The following is a 17,607-nucleotide window of genomic DNA, read 5'->3' as shown; positions in this document are numbered from 1 at the left end:
AGCTGGTACTACAGGTGCCCGCCACCACACCCAGCTAATTTTTGGTATTTTTAGTAGAGACGGGGTTTCACCATGTTAGCCAGGATGGTCTCAATCTCCTGACCTCTTGATACACCCGCCTCGGCCTCCCAAAGTGCTGGGATTACAGGCATGAGCCACTGCACCCGGCCCAGAAGAAGGTTTTAATTAGGTGCTGTAGCCAAGGAGATGGGAGCACAGTTTCATATCCATCTCCTTGACTGACTAAGAATTGGGGAAGAAATGTACCAATGTGTAAGAAAACAGGAACTAGGGAGGGGCAAGCACGCAATCATGATGAATGAGAGGTCTGGCATCTCACTGTCTGGATGGGGTGAGTTTCAGTTCTTTGATACTTTGAGCTTCAGTTCTTCAATACTTTGAGAGGGCTGAAGGTCATTTTTTGAGGAAGGTACTTAGATAAAACAAATGTTAAGTTTCAAGCTTTAAGACCAGAGGGTCAATTTTTATATTTTTAAGAAAAAATCTGTCTCTGGGACTAATGGGTCAGTTGCAAAATGATAGGACTTCTGGAATGGAGGTGTGAGGAGCTTGGCGGACTCTCCCCAGTGAAACAATTACAAAAATTTAACTGGCGAAAATTATTTGAAAAAACAATTTAAGTCTCTGGAAATTTTCCTCAATAAATACAGAAAGTAGAGAAATAATCACTCAAGCAAATCTGTTAAATCTTGGTAAGAACAGTGAGAGTTGGTGGCATTTGAGCCACTCTGTGTTCCTATCCACCCCATGTAACATGGGTCTTACTCTAGACACTCTGTTCAGGGTGGGTGCAACCAAGAAGACAAGGGTTTTCCTCTATCCCCAGTCCCAGATGTTGGGCTAGGCTACAGTTGCATCCCACAAGGGGCAGGCTTCCGGCGTCTGTCATCCTTCCGAGCTCCATGCCGTGAAAGTGCTATTCTGGGTAAGTGCAGCCAGAAGAACTGGGGCTCCCTTCCCTCATTCAGCCCCCATTCATAGGGCAAGGACTCTGCTCTAAGTGTAGAGGCTGAGAACACTGGACTCAATTTCTCCCTCTCCAGCTTGCACATAGATGTTCCAGGCCAGAAAAGAAAAGTCAAGAAACAAGGGGCCACTCTCCCCAGAGCTCACTCATAGAGCACAAGTGCTACTCCAAAAAAATAAGGCAACTGTTTCCACCCCCAGATCCAGGATAGGGTTTACCCAAGGTAAGAAGTAGGTCATAAGGATGGATACCGTAAAGGTACTGCCTGAAGGGACAGACTTTATTAAAACAGAGCTGGAGAAGTTTATGTCTGAGTAAATTATGGAAAACAATGGAGACCTTAGTGGCAAGCAATTAAATGAGCTGGTAGCTCCAGGATGCTTATAGCAAAAAGCAAAACAATAGACCTTTCAGAAGTTTAAAAGAGTATCAGAGCAAGAGACAGCCAAAAAGAGCCCTTCAGGGAATCACATTCATTTTCAGAGGTCTGGAAGACTGTGTCCATGCGCTGGATTGCACCACTCAGGAGCAATCAGAGCAGGACATGGAACAGACTTGAAAGCCTTCCCCGGCCACACAGAGATCCATCAATAGAGGGCCTGGAGCTTTGGATCACAGACTGACTGGATAATAAGCTACTCTGACCTAAGGGAACACCTAGTGAATTATGCACAAAAGCAAAATTCCTCTCATCCTCAGCAGTCTGGAAAACTGTGCAGATGCCCAAGGCTGTGCTTTCTCAGGAATGACCAGAGACTGAATCCTTGGACAAATGTGGAACAAAATAGTAAATTCCTTGAACAGTGAAATAAGTCTCTAAGGCACACACACCTGCAGTGGTAAAAGTTACATGGCTAAGGAAACTGAGGTACAACCCTTAACTAATAAGTTGTTTGTAAAGATCCAGAGATGATTCTTAGAATTCCAGGCTGAAGAAACAAAACAAAAAAGAAAAATTAAGCAGGGACATCAGACGCTGCATAATACAGAGGAAATAAATACACAGAATCAGTCCAGTCAAGTCACTAAACAACCCACAGAAGGGGAGATCAGTATCCACAGTTGTTGCATTATCTAAAATGTACAGTTTAAACACCAACAAAAGAAACAGAAGACAGTGGCCCATAGACAGGAAAAAATAACAGGCAATGGAAATTACCTGTGAGGAGGTACATTAGTGTAACTTAGCAGACAAAAACTTAAAAGCACCTGTTACAAATATGGTAACAGAACTAAAGAAAACCATACTTAAGGAATTAAAGAAAATGTGCTAACAATGACTCATTAAATAGATACTATCAATAGAGTTAGAAATTATTTTTTAGAAGAACCAAGTGGAAATGTTGGTGTAAACAAATATAAAAACTTAAATAATATCACTAAAGAGGCTCAACTCTCTAGATTTTAGCTGACAGAAGAAAAAATCAGCAAATTTGAAGATAAATAGAAACTATGCAGATTGAAGAACACAATAGCAAAAAAAAAAAAGAAAAATGATCAGAGCCTCAGAAGAAATATGAAATGACATAATCACACCAACATAAACATAATGGGCAAATCAGAATGAGATGAGAGGGAGAAAAGAGTAGAAAAAAATATCCAAAGAAACAAGGACGGAAAACTTGTAAAATTTAAGTAAAAACACCAACCAACATATCAAAGAAGTAAACTCCAAATTAGAGTAAACTTTTGTTTTTAAATGGAAAGGGATCCTTACCCAGAAAACATTTCAAAGTCAAAATGTTGAAGCCAAAGATGAAGTAAAAATCTTGAAAGCAGCAAGACTCATGTACATGACTTTATATTCAAGACTTATGTACAAGATTCATGTGTTATGACTTATCGTGTACAGAGAAATTGCAATAAGATTAACAGCTGACTTCTCATCAGAAATTGTGAATAATAAAAGACAATGGAATTAAGTATTCAACAAGGTAAAAGGAAAAAAAAGGCCTCTTTCAAAAATAAAGGTGAAATAAAGACATTTTCAGATAAACAAAAACTAAGAGACTTCGTTGCTAGCATATCTTCCTTAAAAGATGTACTAAAGGAAGTTCTTCACACTGAAACAGAGTGACACCAGAAAATAACTTGAAACCACATGAAACAAAACAGAGTTCTGGTAAAGATAATTTATGTAAGTAATAATAAAATACACTATAATTATATATATATATATTATCTCATCTCTTAACTTATTTAAAAGGCAATTGCATAAAACATTATGTATAAATTGCATTGTTTTACTTTTTATATATAAAAATGAAATACATATTTGACAATGAGAAGGCAAAAGAGAGGGTTGGGAATGAAGCTATATTACAGTAACTAAGTAACAGCAGAAGGTAACCTGAATCCACAAGAAAAAAAATGAAGCAAATTCAAAATAGTAAATAAAAGACAGATAGATATTTAAACTCTATATATTTCTGCTCTTGTTTCTTCTTTTAGCTTCTTTAAAAAATATGATTCTATAAGGCAATAATGGTAACAATGTAGTGCTGGGTTTGTAATATACACAGATGTACTTTCTAAAATAATAGCACATAAAGGGAGAATAAATGGAGCTTTGTAGAAGTATAATTTGTATAAATTATTGTAATAAATTAGTATAAATCTGATTTGGATTCTGAAAATTTATGGTAAACCCTACAGCAATGCTAAAGAATATAACTTTAAAAAGTACAAAATTAATTAAAGGAGTTAAAATAATACATATGAAAATATCTACTTAAGACAAAATGAGGCAATAAAGAAGGAATAAAGAAACCAAGTAATAATGGGACATAGAGAAGAAAAGGCATCCTGGCCAACGTGAACCAATTACATCCATCATAACATCAAATATGAATGGATTAAACAATCCTATTGAATGAGATGGTCAAATTTAGCAAAACAAACAAGGAGACACACTTTAGAAATAAAGTTAACATTTATTGAAAGTGAAAGTATAAAAAAGATACATCATACAAACAGTAATCACAACAGAATTATACTAATGTTAAACAAAATAGACTTCAATATAAAAATAATTATGAGAGATGAAGGAGACACTTTCTAATGATTAAAAGGCCAATATGTCAAGAATACCTAACAATTATAGACATATTTCACTCAACAATAGAGCCCGAAAATATAAGAAACAAAAAGTAACAGACTTGAAAGAAGAGACAGACAACTCAGCAATAATAGTTAGGGACTTAAATATCTAAATTTCAGTTATGAATAGAACAACTATTTTGTTTTTTAAAAAAAGAGGTATACAAGACTTGAACAACACTCTAAATCAACAAGTCCTAATCAACATCTACAGAACATTCAACCCAACAACAGAGGTGTACACATTCTTCTCAAGTGCACAAAAGCCATTCTCCAGAATGGACAATGTGCTAGGCCATAAAAATGCCTCAATAGATTGAAAAGGATTGAAATTACACAAAGTATATTATTTAACAGTAATGGAATGAAATTAGAAATCAATAACCAAAGAAAATGTGGGATATTCAGAAAAAATGTGGAAATTAAACAAAGTCCCCCTAAATAACCAATGGGTCAAGAAAGAAATCACCTAAGGTAAGTTATAAAATACTTTGAGATAAATAAAAATGAGATGATGCCATACAAGAATTTATGGAATGCAACTGAAACAGTTATTAGAGAAAAATTTATAGCTCTTTAAACACCTGTATCAAGAAGAAAGATCTCAGATAAATAATCTAACCAGCTCTCTAGAAAACTATGTAAAAAGAACAAAATAAAGCCAAGCCAGCTGAAGAAAAGAAATAAAGATTAGAACTGAAATAAATGAAATAGAAAATAGAAAAATAATAGAGAAAAATAAATTAAACCAAATATGATTATTTGAAAAGATCAACAAAAACGGACAAATCTTTTACATGACAGACCATGAAAAAAAAGAGAGAAGAATCAAATTATTAACTTCGAGGAAAAAGAGAGGACATTATTACTAAACTCACAGTAATAAGAAGGATCACAAGAGTACAAACAGCTACATGCTAACAACTGAGAAAACTAAGTAAGATGGGCAAATCCCTAAAGACAAACATTACTGATTTGATAGAAGAAATAGGAAACCTGAATGGAATTTTAGCAAGTAACAACATTGAATTAGTAATTTTTACACTTCCCACATAGAAAATCCCTAGCAGACACAACTTCATTGGTGAATTCTTCTAAACATTTGGAGAATTAATACCAATCCTTCAGAAATTCTTCCAGAATTTAGGCTTTTCCCGAAAATAGAAGAGAAGGGAATATTACTCAGCTTATTCTATGAGGACAATCTTACTCTTATACCAAAAACAGAGACATTACACAAAAGAAAATCATAGACGTGGCTCTTATAAATATGTATCCGAAAATGCTCAGCAAAAAAACTAAATCCAGCAATATATAAATAAGATTATACACCATGGCCACATTGTATTTATCCCAGGAATTCAGGGTTGGTTTAGCATCCAAAAATGATCAATGTAATGCACATTAGTGAACACATTAATAAGATATAAGGAAAAAAGTACGTGGTCATTTCAATATCTGCAGAAGGAAAAATATGACAAAATCCAACACTGTTTTATGATAAAAACATTTTACACAGTAGGAGTAAAAGGAAACTTTCTCAACCTGATAAAGGTCATCTACAAAAATTCTAGAGTGAACATTCTACTGAATGGTAAAAGTCTGAATATTTTCTTTCTAAAAGTAGAAATGATGAGAGAAATGTATTCTCTCATCATTTACATTTATTTACTGGAGGTTACATCTCAGGCAATTAGGCAAAAAAATAAAAATAAAAAAGAGAAATCCAGTGGGAAAGAAAGAAGTAAAAGTATCTCTATTTGCCAATGACATATATAAAATATCATTAAGAATCCACAAAAAACTAATAGAGCTAATAAAGACATTCAACAAGATTGTAGGATACACTATCAGTATACAAACCACCTATATTTGTATGCACTACCAAGAAACAGTTTGAAAATGAAATTAAAAATACAATTTAAATCGCACTAAAAGCTCAGACTACAAAAGTAAAACTAAATAAATTGGACTATATCAAACTAAACAGCTTCTGCACAGCAAAGAAAATAATCAACAAAATAAAATGGCCACCTATGGGTTAGGAGAAAATATTTGCAAATCACACATCTGATAAGGAGTTAATATCCAAAGTTTATAGACAAACCATACAACTCAATAGCAGGAAAACAAACTATCTAAAAATGGGCAAAGGACCTCAATAGACATTTCTAAAAAAAACCAACCAAACAAAAATGGTCAACAGGTACATGAAAAAGTGCTGGACATACACTTATTAATTAGTTCCAGATTGATCTATGCTGGTGTAATCAGAGTGAATTTTAGAACTTCGGAAGGAGCTGTGAGTAGAGAGTGACTTTCCTGCTGGGTCTCTGGGTAGCTGTGAGGCTAACAGCAGTATCTACTTTATTACCATCTTATTGTCATTCAAAGAAGGAAGAGCTAAATGCTGGAGAAAAACTGAGTACTAGCAACAGTTTTTGAGCCCTGAATATTGTCATAACTGAAGCTAGAATTATCCCTGGACTTGTTTGCACTAAAATTTCCTTGTTTTGCTTACCCTGGTTTCAGCTGCCATCTTGATCACTTGAAAGGAACATAATTGATATACCGTCCTTTATTTTTCATTCCTTCCTCTTCTCCGCCTTTGACAATTTTAAATTAGAAATCTGCCTGCCTTTAATCTCTTTAATTTTCTCATTTATTTACTGCTGCCTATTTTCCAAAACACTGCTTCTTGAATATTCCTGGCTCAAAAATCATCTATGTCTTCATGACATATGAAACCCCTAGAATCCAGACTTTTCCCAGCTTTTAGTATGCCCTAATTGATCTCTCAATTTCAATGAAATGATTCCATTTTTTTCCCAAACACATCACAAATATTCCGAACTCTTGTGAGGTAATTTTCTCTTATTGTTCTCAACTTATCTAAATTCTAACTTTTTAAATGATCTAGCTGAAGTTCTGTCTTGTCATATTCTGAGTTCCTTTGTTTGGCATTGTATTATTATTTATCTTTCCATGTACACATGTGTGCATTATCTCCCTGATTAACTGGCTAGAGGATAGGAGTAAAGACTCAGTTCTAATATCCTTGTTACCTAATAATACACAAACGTGATACATGTTTGAATAAATCACTGTTAAATAAAAAAAAGTGCTGGACATCATTAATCATCAGGGAAATGCAAATTAAAATCACTGTGAATTATCACCTCATACCTGTTAGAATGGCTGTTACAAAAAAAAGCAACAGGCCAGGCGCAGTGGCTCACCCCCTGTAATCCCAGGACTTTGGGAGGCTGAGGAGGGTGGATCACCTGAAGTCAGGAGTTTGAGACTAGCCTGGCCAACATGGTGAAACCCCGTCTCTACTAAAAATACAAAAAATTAGCCAGGCATAGTGGTGGATGCCTGTAATCCCAGCTACTCAGGAGGCTGAGGCAGGAGAATCACTTGAACCCGGGAGGCGGAGTTTGTAGTGAGCCGACATCGCGTCACTGCACTCCAGCCTGGGCAAAGAGCGAAACTCCGTCACAATAAAAAAAAAAAAAAAAAAAAAAGGCAAGAGATAATGAATGTGTTGGTGGAATGTAGAGAAAAGGGAACCCAAGTACATTATTGATGGAAATGTAGATTGAGGTAGATTATGGAAAACAGTATGGAGGTTCTTAAAGAAATTAAAAATACAACTAACATATGGCCCAGCAATCCCTCTTCTGGGTATATACCAAAAGGAAATGAAATCATCACCTCATAAAGGTATCTGCAGCCCCATGCTCATTGCAGCACTATTCACAACAGCCAGGATGTGGAAACAACCTAAGTGTCTGTTGATGGATGAATGGATAAAGAAACTGGTACAGGTTGGCCTGGCGCACTGGCTCACACCTGTAATCCCAGCACTTAGGGAGGCCGAGGCGGGCAGATCATGGGGTCAGGAGATCGAGACCATCCTGGCTAACACGGTGAAACCCCACCTCTATTAAGAAAATACAAAAAATTAGCTGGGTGTTATGGCAGGTGCCTGTAGTCCCAGCTACTCGGGAAGTTGAGGCAGAAGAATGGCGTGAACTCGAGTGGTGGAACTTGCAGTGAGCCTAGATCGCGCCACTGCACTCTAGACTCGGCGACAGAAAAAAACAAAAAAGAAACTGGTACAGGTTGAGTATCCCTTATCCAAAATGCTTGAGACCGAGGTGTTTCAGATTTTGGACTTTTTCAGATTTCTGGAATATTTGCATTATAGTTAAAAGCTGAGCATCCCAAATCTGAACATCCAAAATCTGAAATGCTCCAAAGAGCATTTCTTTTCAGTGTCATGTCAGTGCTCAAAAAGTTTTGGATTTGGGATTATTTTGATTCTCAGATTTTTGAATTTAGGATGCTCCACATGTAGATATATATACAATGAAATATTATTCAGCCTTAAAAAAGGAGATCCTGCCATTTGCCATCATACAGATGAACTTGAAGGACATTATGCTAAGTAGAATAAGGCAGACACAGTAAGAAAAATATTGTGGAATATAAAAAATAAGTCAAATATTCAGAGATAGAGAGTAAAACAGTAATACCAGGAGTGGGAGTTGGGGAGAGGAGAGGAAATTAGGAAATTTAGGTCAGAGGATATATAGTAGAAATGTACTATGAACAAGTCTAAGGATCGAAAGTACAATATGAAGACTATTGTTAACAAATTGTACTGGATTAAGGAGTTCTGCTAAATGAGTAGATGATAGCTACTGTTGCAAAACAAAAAGGGTAACTATGTGAGATGATGGATATGTTAATTTGCTTCACTATAGTAACCATTTCACTGTCTATATGCATTCCATAGTATCATGTTGTATACCTTAAATGTATATAATTTTTTAAAAATACAGTTTCATTCACAACAGCATTAAAAACAGTAAAATACATAAAAGTAAACTCATCAATAAAGCCAGGAGCAGTGGCTCATGCCTGTAATTCCAGCACTTTGGGAGGCTGAGGCAGGAGAATCTCTTGAGCTCAGGAGTTTGAGACCAGCCTGGAAAGCACGGCAAACCCCATTCTACGAAAAAATGCAAAAATTAGCTGGGTATGGTGGCTCACACCTGCAGTCCCAGCTACCTGGGAGGCTGAGATGGGAGGATTGTCTGAGCCTAGGAGGTCAAAGCTGCATGAAGTGAGCTAAGATCATGCCACTGCACTCCAGCCTGAGCAAAAGAGTGAGACCCTATCACAAAAAAGAAAAAAAAATTATCAAAAGAAGTCTAAGACTTGTACTCAGAAAATTATGAGACGTTGTTGAAAGAAATTAAAGAAAATCTAAATAAATAGAAAGTAGCCTATGTTTATGGATCATAAGACAATATAATGAAGATGTAGTACTCTCCAAATTGATTCAGATTTATCAGGATCTATATCAAAATTCTTGCATGTGTTTTTTTGCAGAAATTGATGAGCTGACTCTAAAATTTATATGAAAATGCAAGAGACCCAGAATAAACAATCTTTTTAAAAAAGTGCAAAGTTGGTGGATTCACAATTCATTATTTTAAGACTTACTATAAAGCTATAGTCATTAAGACAATGTGGTACTGGCAGAAAAACAGACACAGAGATAAATGGAATAGAATTGAGTGCTCCAAAATAAACCCCAAAACTTATGGTCAGTTGATTATCGATCAAGGGTCCAAGACAATTCAATAGGAAAAGAACAATCTGTTCAACAAACAGCTTTGGGAAAACTGGATGTCCACATGCAAAAGATAGAAGTTGGACCCTAACTATCATCATACACAAAAGTTAACAAAGTGGTGTATATTCTTAAAACATTACCTGAAACCACAAAATTCTTAGAAGAAAACTCAGAAGCATGTCTTCATGATCTTGGGGTAGGCCATGATTTCTTAGATATGATGTCAGAAGCACAAGCAATAAAGAGAAGTTTAATAAGTTGGACTTCATAAAAATTAAACACTTTGTGCTTTAAAGGAAACCACCATGAAGCGAAAAAAGCCAATAGAATAGGAGAAAGTATTTGCAAGTGATACACACATTTGATGAGTGACATATTCAGAATATATACAAACTTTGACAACTCAATAACAAAAAGGAGAGTAGCTCAATTTAAAAATGAGAAAATAATATGAATACACATTTCTCCAAAGAAGATGTATGAATAATTAATAAGCATGTGAATAGATGCTCAACATCATTAGCAATTAGGGAAAAGCAAATCAGATGACTTAATTTGCAAGCCGTATGTAGAAGAATAAAATTGGATCCTCATCTCTCATCTTAAAAAAAATCAACCCAAGATAAATTAAAGACTTAAATCTAAAACTAGAAACCATAAAAATTCTACAAGACATCAGAAAAACTCTTGTAGACATTGGCTTAGGCAAAGAGTTCATGACCAAGAACCCAGAAGCAAGTGAAACAAAAACAAAGACAAATAGAAGGGACTAAATGAAACTAAAAAACTTCTGCACAGCAAAAGAAATAATCAGCAGAGTAAACAGACAACCCACAGAATAGGAGAAAATATTCGCAATCTATGCACCCGACAAAGGACTAATACATAGAATCTACAAGGAACTCAAACGAATCAGCAAGAAAAAACCAAATGATCCCATCCAAAAGTAGGCTAAGGCCATGAACAGACAATTCTCAAAAGAAGATAAACAGATGGCCAACGAACATACGAAAAAATGCTAAACATCACTAATTATCAGGGAAATGCAAATCAAAACCACTTTACTCCTCCAAGAATGGCCATAATTAAGAAATCAAAAAATAATAGATGCTGGCATGAATGTGGTCAAAATGGAACACTTTTACACTGCTGGTGGGAATGTAAACTAATAAAATTACTATAGAAAACAGTATGGAGACTCTTTAAGGAACTAAAAGTAGAACTACAATTTGATCCAGCAATCCCATGACTGGGTATCTACCCAGAGGAAAAGAAGTCATTCTATGTAAAAGACACTTACACATGCATGTTTATAGTAGCACAATTTGCAACTGCAAAAATATGGAACCAGCGTAAATGCCCATCAACCAATGAGTGGATAAAGAAAATTAGATAGATAGATAGATGATAGATAGATAGATGATAGATAGATAGATAGATAGATAGATGCAACAAAACAAAGATAAATAGATGGAACTTAACAAAACTAAAAAGCTTCATTACTCAGCTATAATAAGGAAGGAAATAATGGCATTCGCAGCAACCTGGATGGAGTTGGATACCATTATTCTAAGTGAAGTTACTCAGGAATGGAAAACCAAACATTATATGTTCTCACTTATAAGTGGGAGCTAAGCTATGAGAATGCAAAGTCATAAGAATTATATAATGGATTCTGGGGACTCGTTGGGGGGGGATGGGAAGTGGAGGAGGGTTAAAAGACTACACATTGGGTCCAGTGTACACTTCTCGGGTGACAGATGCAGCAAAATCCCAGAAATCACCATAAAAACTTATCCATGTAACCAAACAACACCTGTTCCTTAAAAACTATTGACATAAAAAAATCAAAATCACAGTGAGATGCCACTTCACACTTACTAAGACAAATTAAAAAGACAGGCAATAGCAATTGTTGACAAGGATGTGGAGAAAATGGAAACCTCACACATTGTTGGTGGGACATGAACCTTCGTGGTGACTGTGGAAATAGTTTGACAGCTCCTCCAAAGCTAAACATCGACTCATTATTTGGCCTAGCAATATGGTCAAGAGAATTAAAAACATACGTACACCTTAAAACTGGTACCTCAATTTTCATAGCAGTATTATTAATAATAGCCAAAAAGTAGAAACAACCCAAATGTCCATCAGCTGGGGAATGGAAAAACAAAATGTGGTATGTCCTTATCATGGAATATTTTTTAGTCATTGAAAAGAATGAAGTACTGATAAATGCTACAATATGGATGAACCTCAAAACATTATTCTAGGGGTCAGAAGCCATGCACAAAAGTTGACATATAGTATGATCCCAGTTATATAAAATGTCCACAATTTAAAATCTATATAGAGAAACAGTAACTAGTGGTTGCCAAGGCTGGAGGAAGGGGTGAATGGGGAAAGACTGCTAATGGATACAGGTTTTCTTTTTGGAATGATCAAATATTCTAAAATTAGTTTATAGTAATGGTTGCACAATTTTTGTAAATATGCTAAAAATATTGAATTGCAGGTTGGGCCTGGTAGCTTACACCTATAATTCCAGTACTTTGGGAAGCCAAAGTGGGTGGATCACTTGAGGTCAGGCCAACATGGTGAAACCCCATCTCCACTAAAAAAAAAAAAAAAAAAAAAAAAAAAAAGGGTGGTGGCACATGACCGTAATCCAGCTACTTGGGAGGCCGACGCATGAGAAACATTTGAACCCAGGAGGCAGAGGTTGCAGGGAGCCAAGATCACTCTAGTGCACTCCAGCCTGGGTGACTGAGCAAGACTCCCTCCAAAAAAAAAAAATTGAATAGTGTACTCTAAATGAATGAACTTCTGTGTATGAAAATTATACCTCAATAAACCTATTTAAAACTGAGTTAACAAAGTGCTTAGATGACCAAGAACTGGCAGTTTCTTGAAATGGTAGCTTTGACTACCAGGGCATTATTATAACTCATATCATTATCTGAAAGAAACAAGATGCTTGTCGTGGAGGTTTTATTGTCTTTTTTCTGAGGCTTTTGCCTGGCAATGCTCCTTCCCCACCACTGTTTTGCAGTCTATACATGCAGGATGAGCAGCTCTGAGGCAATGACACCCAAGATTACAGACTGATTAAAAGCAGGTGAATTTACAAATCAGTATCACGCAGAGAGAAGGAAGACATGGCATATGCCAGTCTTCCATCTCAAATCCCATCTCACACAGGGGTGAAGGAGCCCAAGAAGCTCAAGAAGTGGGACTTGAAACGCTCAGTTGTCATACTGGAGAATGTCATCGGTTCTTCAATGAATGCAAAAACAAGATTTCTTCTAGAATTGGTAAATGGATTGAGACCCAGTTAAAGCTGTTGGCTTATATATAGATGCAACCGAAATTGCATATCTATAAACGTTAAAATTGTTGCCAGCATGATGTTCTATGATGTTCACATCCCATGAGATGAGCCAAGAGAACTGCAGAGAATATAAGTGATAGAGAAAACAAAGTATTAAACAAAGTATTTAAGCAAATACAAGATGATTTCTCTGTCAAATAAATGTCCAACCCCGGGCTGGCACTCTATGACAATCATATATCCCATATATATGTATACCTCTCTCTCTCTTTCTATATATATATACAGATAGCTCTCTCTCTATATATTTATATATATATATAGGCATCTACATATGTATATGGCCTATATAGGCCTATTATATATATAGACATATATATTATATATAAAATTATATTTTATATATATATAATTTTAGGACTCATGAGGACTCCTCTTTCAGATGACAGCATGAGCTCTCCCTCCTCTACCTCTCCTTCCTGAGTCTACTCACACCTTCCAGGACATGCAGCTTTCCTTTACATTGGCAAGCTTATTCCTTTTTTTTTTTTTTAAGGCAGGGTCTCACTCTGTGGCCCAGGCTGGAGTACAAAGGCGTGATCATGGCTCACTGCAGCCTTGAGCTCTTGGGCTCAAAGGATCCTCCCAACTCCACCTCCTAAAGTGCTGGGATTACAGGTGTGAACCACCACCCCTGGCAACAAGCATCTTTACATTGTCGTTGTGTAAACGCAACCAAAAATTTCTGCTTTGATCTTAACTTGATGGCAAAAATGGGAAACAGAGTTTCCATACTATGATTATATAAATATTGTTCAACATAGAACCATATTCTAAGCTAGAATCATCTATTATTTCTGGGCTACTAGAAGAATGTTCTTAGCACCAAAATCAATGGCTTCTCTCATCATACACTTCATAATTTCCTGAAAGCATGGACTCTATCTTTGTCTATTTACAAGATCCAAAACAAAGAGAGGTAGTTTGAAGTCTGGAGTGGAGACATATGCTGGTACTGTAAACAGGAAGAACCAGTGCATTGATACAGGCAGCTCGGAAGCCCCTGGGCCAGAGCAGCGTGGTGTGAATGAAGATGGTGATGTTACCCTAGTTCTCAGGGGAAATCTGAAATGCATATAAAATGTCCAGAGCGGAGTGTAGCTTCTGTGAGGACCCAGTTAATATTTCTAAAGTAGATAATTTCTCAGTTTTACTCATGAGAAACTTAACATTTAGAAAGAGTAGGAGATTGTTTCAGCTAGAAAGGGCCAGAAGTGAAATTTGAATCCGTCAAGACTGATTTCCCAGCTTCAAGTACATTTCTTGTTGCCTCCTACGGGTTTCTAGCTTGTCACTCTGCTGCTGGAGAAACCACCAGCTCTCAGGTAAATGTGAAAACTTCTGGCACAAATTTTACTGCTGGGAATTATTCTCATGAGAACATAAGGACTGGGAAATGTTACTCTTTCTTTACACTCTCTTTCTTTCTTTCTTTCTTTCTCCCTTCCTTCCCTCTTTCCTTTTAGTAAATAAATATTGATTTTTTTCTAAATAAATATTTTTAAAATAAATATTGATCTTTAAAAAAAGTCTTGTGGTGGAATAAATGTTACTGGCTTCATAGTCCAAAGTTGTTGGCCTAATATTTTTAGGAGTTTCTGGAATGGGTCTCAGTAATGCTGATCCATAGTCCCCATCTTTGATACAATTTGCACAGGAACATCAAATACCTGTTAGGAAATGCAAGTGGAAAATATACCTGTATTTTCTGAAGTGAGACTTCACCATGTGGACATAAGCAAGAAACTGCAGTTAGTGTAAAAAGATCCGCATTAGCTGAGCTGCCAGCCAGTGCTCTGGTGGGTGTCCCAGTGCATCACTGCTGACCAGCGCTTCCCTTGACCAAGCTGCAGTCCTGACAAAATGGAGTGATTTGGGTTGTGCTTTCCAAACTCAACACAGCAAGGGCAAGCGATTCTACAGAAATGATTTTATTTATTTATTTATTTTATACAGTCTCGCTTTGCCGCCGGGCTGAAGTGCAGTGGTGCTATTTCGGCTCACTGAAACCTCTGCCTCCTGGGTTCAAGTGATTCTCCTGCCTCAACCTCCCAAGCAGCTAGGACTACAGGCGCCCGCCGCTACGCCCGGCTAATTTTTGTATTTTTAGTAGAGATGGGGTTTCACCATGTTGGCCAGGATGGTCTCAATCTCTTGACCTCGTGATCCCCCTGCCTCAGCCTCCCAAAGTGCTGGGATTACAGGCATGAGCCACCACACCTGGCTGAGAAATGATTTTAAATAAAGAAAAGAGAAGAGAAACAAGCAAACATGCAAAACTTATTATTTTAAAGCAGTTTTTTTAGGTGTGCTCCACAGTCTACACTTTCCTATGGTACAGTACAAATGAATGCTTGTGAGGATAGCTGTCATTCACTCTAGACAGCATGGCCAACACTTTGCCTTGACCTATCTTTATTGATTTAACCAAGTTCACCACTTACAAGTTCTGTTTCCTACATAGTGGAAATTTCACCAATCTTTCTGTCACGAGGCATAACATGGGTTCCCTTTCCTTCAGTTTCCCATAATGCCCTCTTCACTGCCTTCGGAGCCCTCCCAGCAGAGTTCTTGAAGCCCAGACTTCTAACAGCAGTCTTTGCAAAGCAAAGATTCCTACCATCAGTCTTTGATTCAGTGAATGAAGGGATCTGGGAGTGTGAGGCTCTGGAGGAGGCTGGCATGGTGGGGACTGATGCTGGGGAACCCGAAGACACTGTAGAAATGGCGGAGGTTGTCTCAGTTACCGAAGATAGGCAACTTACAGAATGAAAAAGTCTCACAGAAGTGAAATAACTCAAACGAAGGAAGGGAGCATTTGTTAAAGAAACTTTATTCACTAGAGTAGCAAAAGATGATGGTGTAAGAGACCGAGAAGCCCTGTCAGCCTCTCATTTGCTCGGTGACTACTTTCTACTGCAGACCTAGGAAACGCCAACATACATCATCAGACAGAACCCATACCAAGTTTCTAGAATAAGGTATGGAGAAAATGAAAATCAAAAAATTCTCTGGAGACGAGACAAACAAATGTAAACGCAACAGCAAAAACAAGCCATGAGACAAAAGAAATCGATAATGACACACTTTGAAATGAGTTAAATATCATTTAAAAATTAATTAGAGCTATAAAAAAGCATCTCAAATCAAAATTCAAAAAATTTAACATAGAAATGGACAAATAATAGAAACACCTAAGTAGGAACTAACCCAACTGAGGGAAACACAAGTGAAAAAAAGGAAAAATGGTTGTGGAAGTGAATAAATAGGAAGTGGGCAAAGGAGTACAGGTAAGAATCAAGAGACAGGGTACAGAGGAAGGAAATAAAAATGAAACTGAAGAGGGGGGTCAAATGAGGAGGAAGGGGAAGCTATGGAAGACCGGCAACTATGATCCACCATATTGCTAATTAGAAGCCCTATAGTAAAAACGAAACAATAAAATAGCACTAATCCTTAAAATTATAACTCAATGAAGTTTTTTAATAAGAGAAAAAGCAAAACATGACATCAAAAAGCGTCCTGTACTTGTGAAATTTGTCCACGAAAAGTAAATTCAGAATTCTGTCAAAGTAAAAATCATACCAATAAAAAATAGAAAAAAAAAAGGGGAAGGAGAAAGAGATAGAAAGATAAAAACATTGATTGCACATAAATGTTAAGTAGGAGACAGAGGGCATAATTTAGAGATGACAATGGCAAAAGCCTGAGTAATAAAATAGGTGATGAGACATAAATAGAAAACTAATGTAAATATAACATCTGAAACAAAAATATAAATCATTTTATACACGGAAATAAATATTAAAACAAAACAAATGGAACTTCAAGACCAGCCTGGCCAATATGGTGAAATCTTGTCTCTACTAAAAATACAAAAATTAGCTGGGCATGGTGGTGTGCACCTGTAATCCCAGCTACTCTGGAGGCTGAGGCAGGAGAATTACTTGAACCCGGGAGGCAGAGGTTGCAGTGAGCCAAGATCGCTCCACGGCACTCCAGTCTGGGTGACAGAGCGAGACTCCATCTTAAAAACAAAAACTAAAACAAACAAACAACAACAAAAAAATTGGAAAAAGGAGAGCAAAAAGACAACATAATAAAACACACAGTAAATATAACATAATACATAATAAAAAATAAAAATAATATGTCTATAGTAATGTTATTTGATTAATACATGTAAATGGGCCTATCTCACATAATTCAGTAAACAACAAAAAACTTTTTTATATTATTTCACAAAGCAAAGCAAACTTCCATGTTGTATATAAAAGATGTGCTTAGAAGAAAGGAATTATAAGTTATAAAAATAAAAGGATAGCCGGGTGCGGTGCCTCATGCCTGTAATCCCAGCACTTTGGGAGGCTGAGGCGGGTGGATCACGAGGTCAGGAGATCAAGACCATCTTGGCTAACATGGTGAAACCCCGTCTCTACTAAAAAAATACAAAAAATTAGCCGGGCGCCGTGGCGGGCC

This window comes from Nomascus leucogenys, chromosome 6 (genome assembly GCF_006542625.1).
Source record: "Nomascus leucogenys isolate Asia chromosome 6, Asia_NLE_v1, whole genome shotgun sequence".
NCBI classification, from domain to species: Eukaryota; Metazoa; Chordata; class Mammalia; order Primates; family Hylobatidae; genus Nomascus; species Nomascus leucogenys.
The sequence above is the reverse complement of the archived record's forward strand: the minus strand, read 5'-3'. Positions refer to the sequence as shown.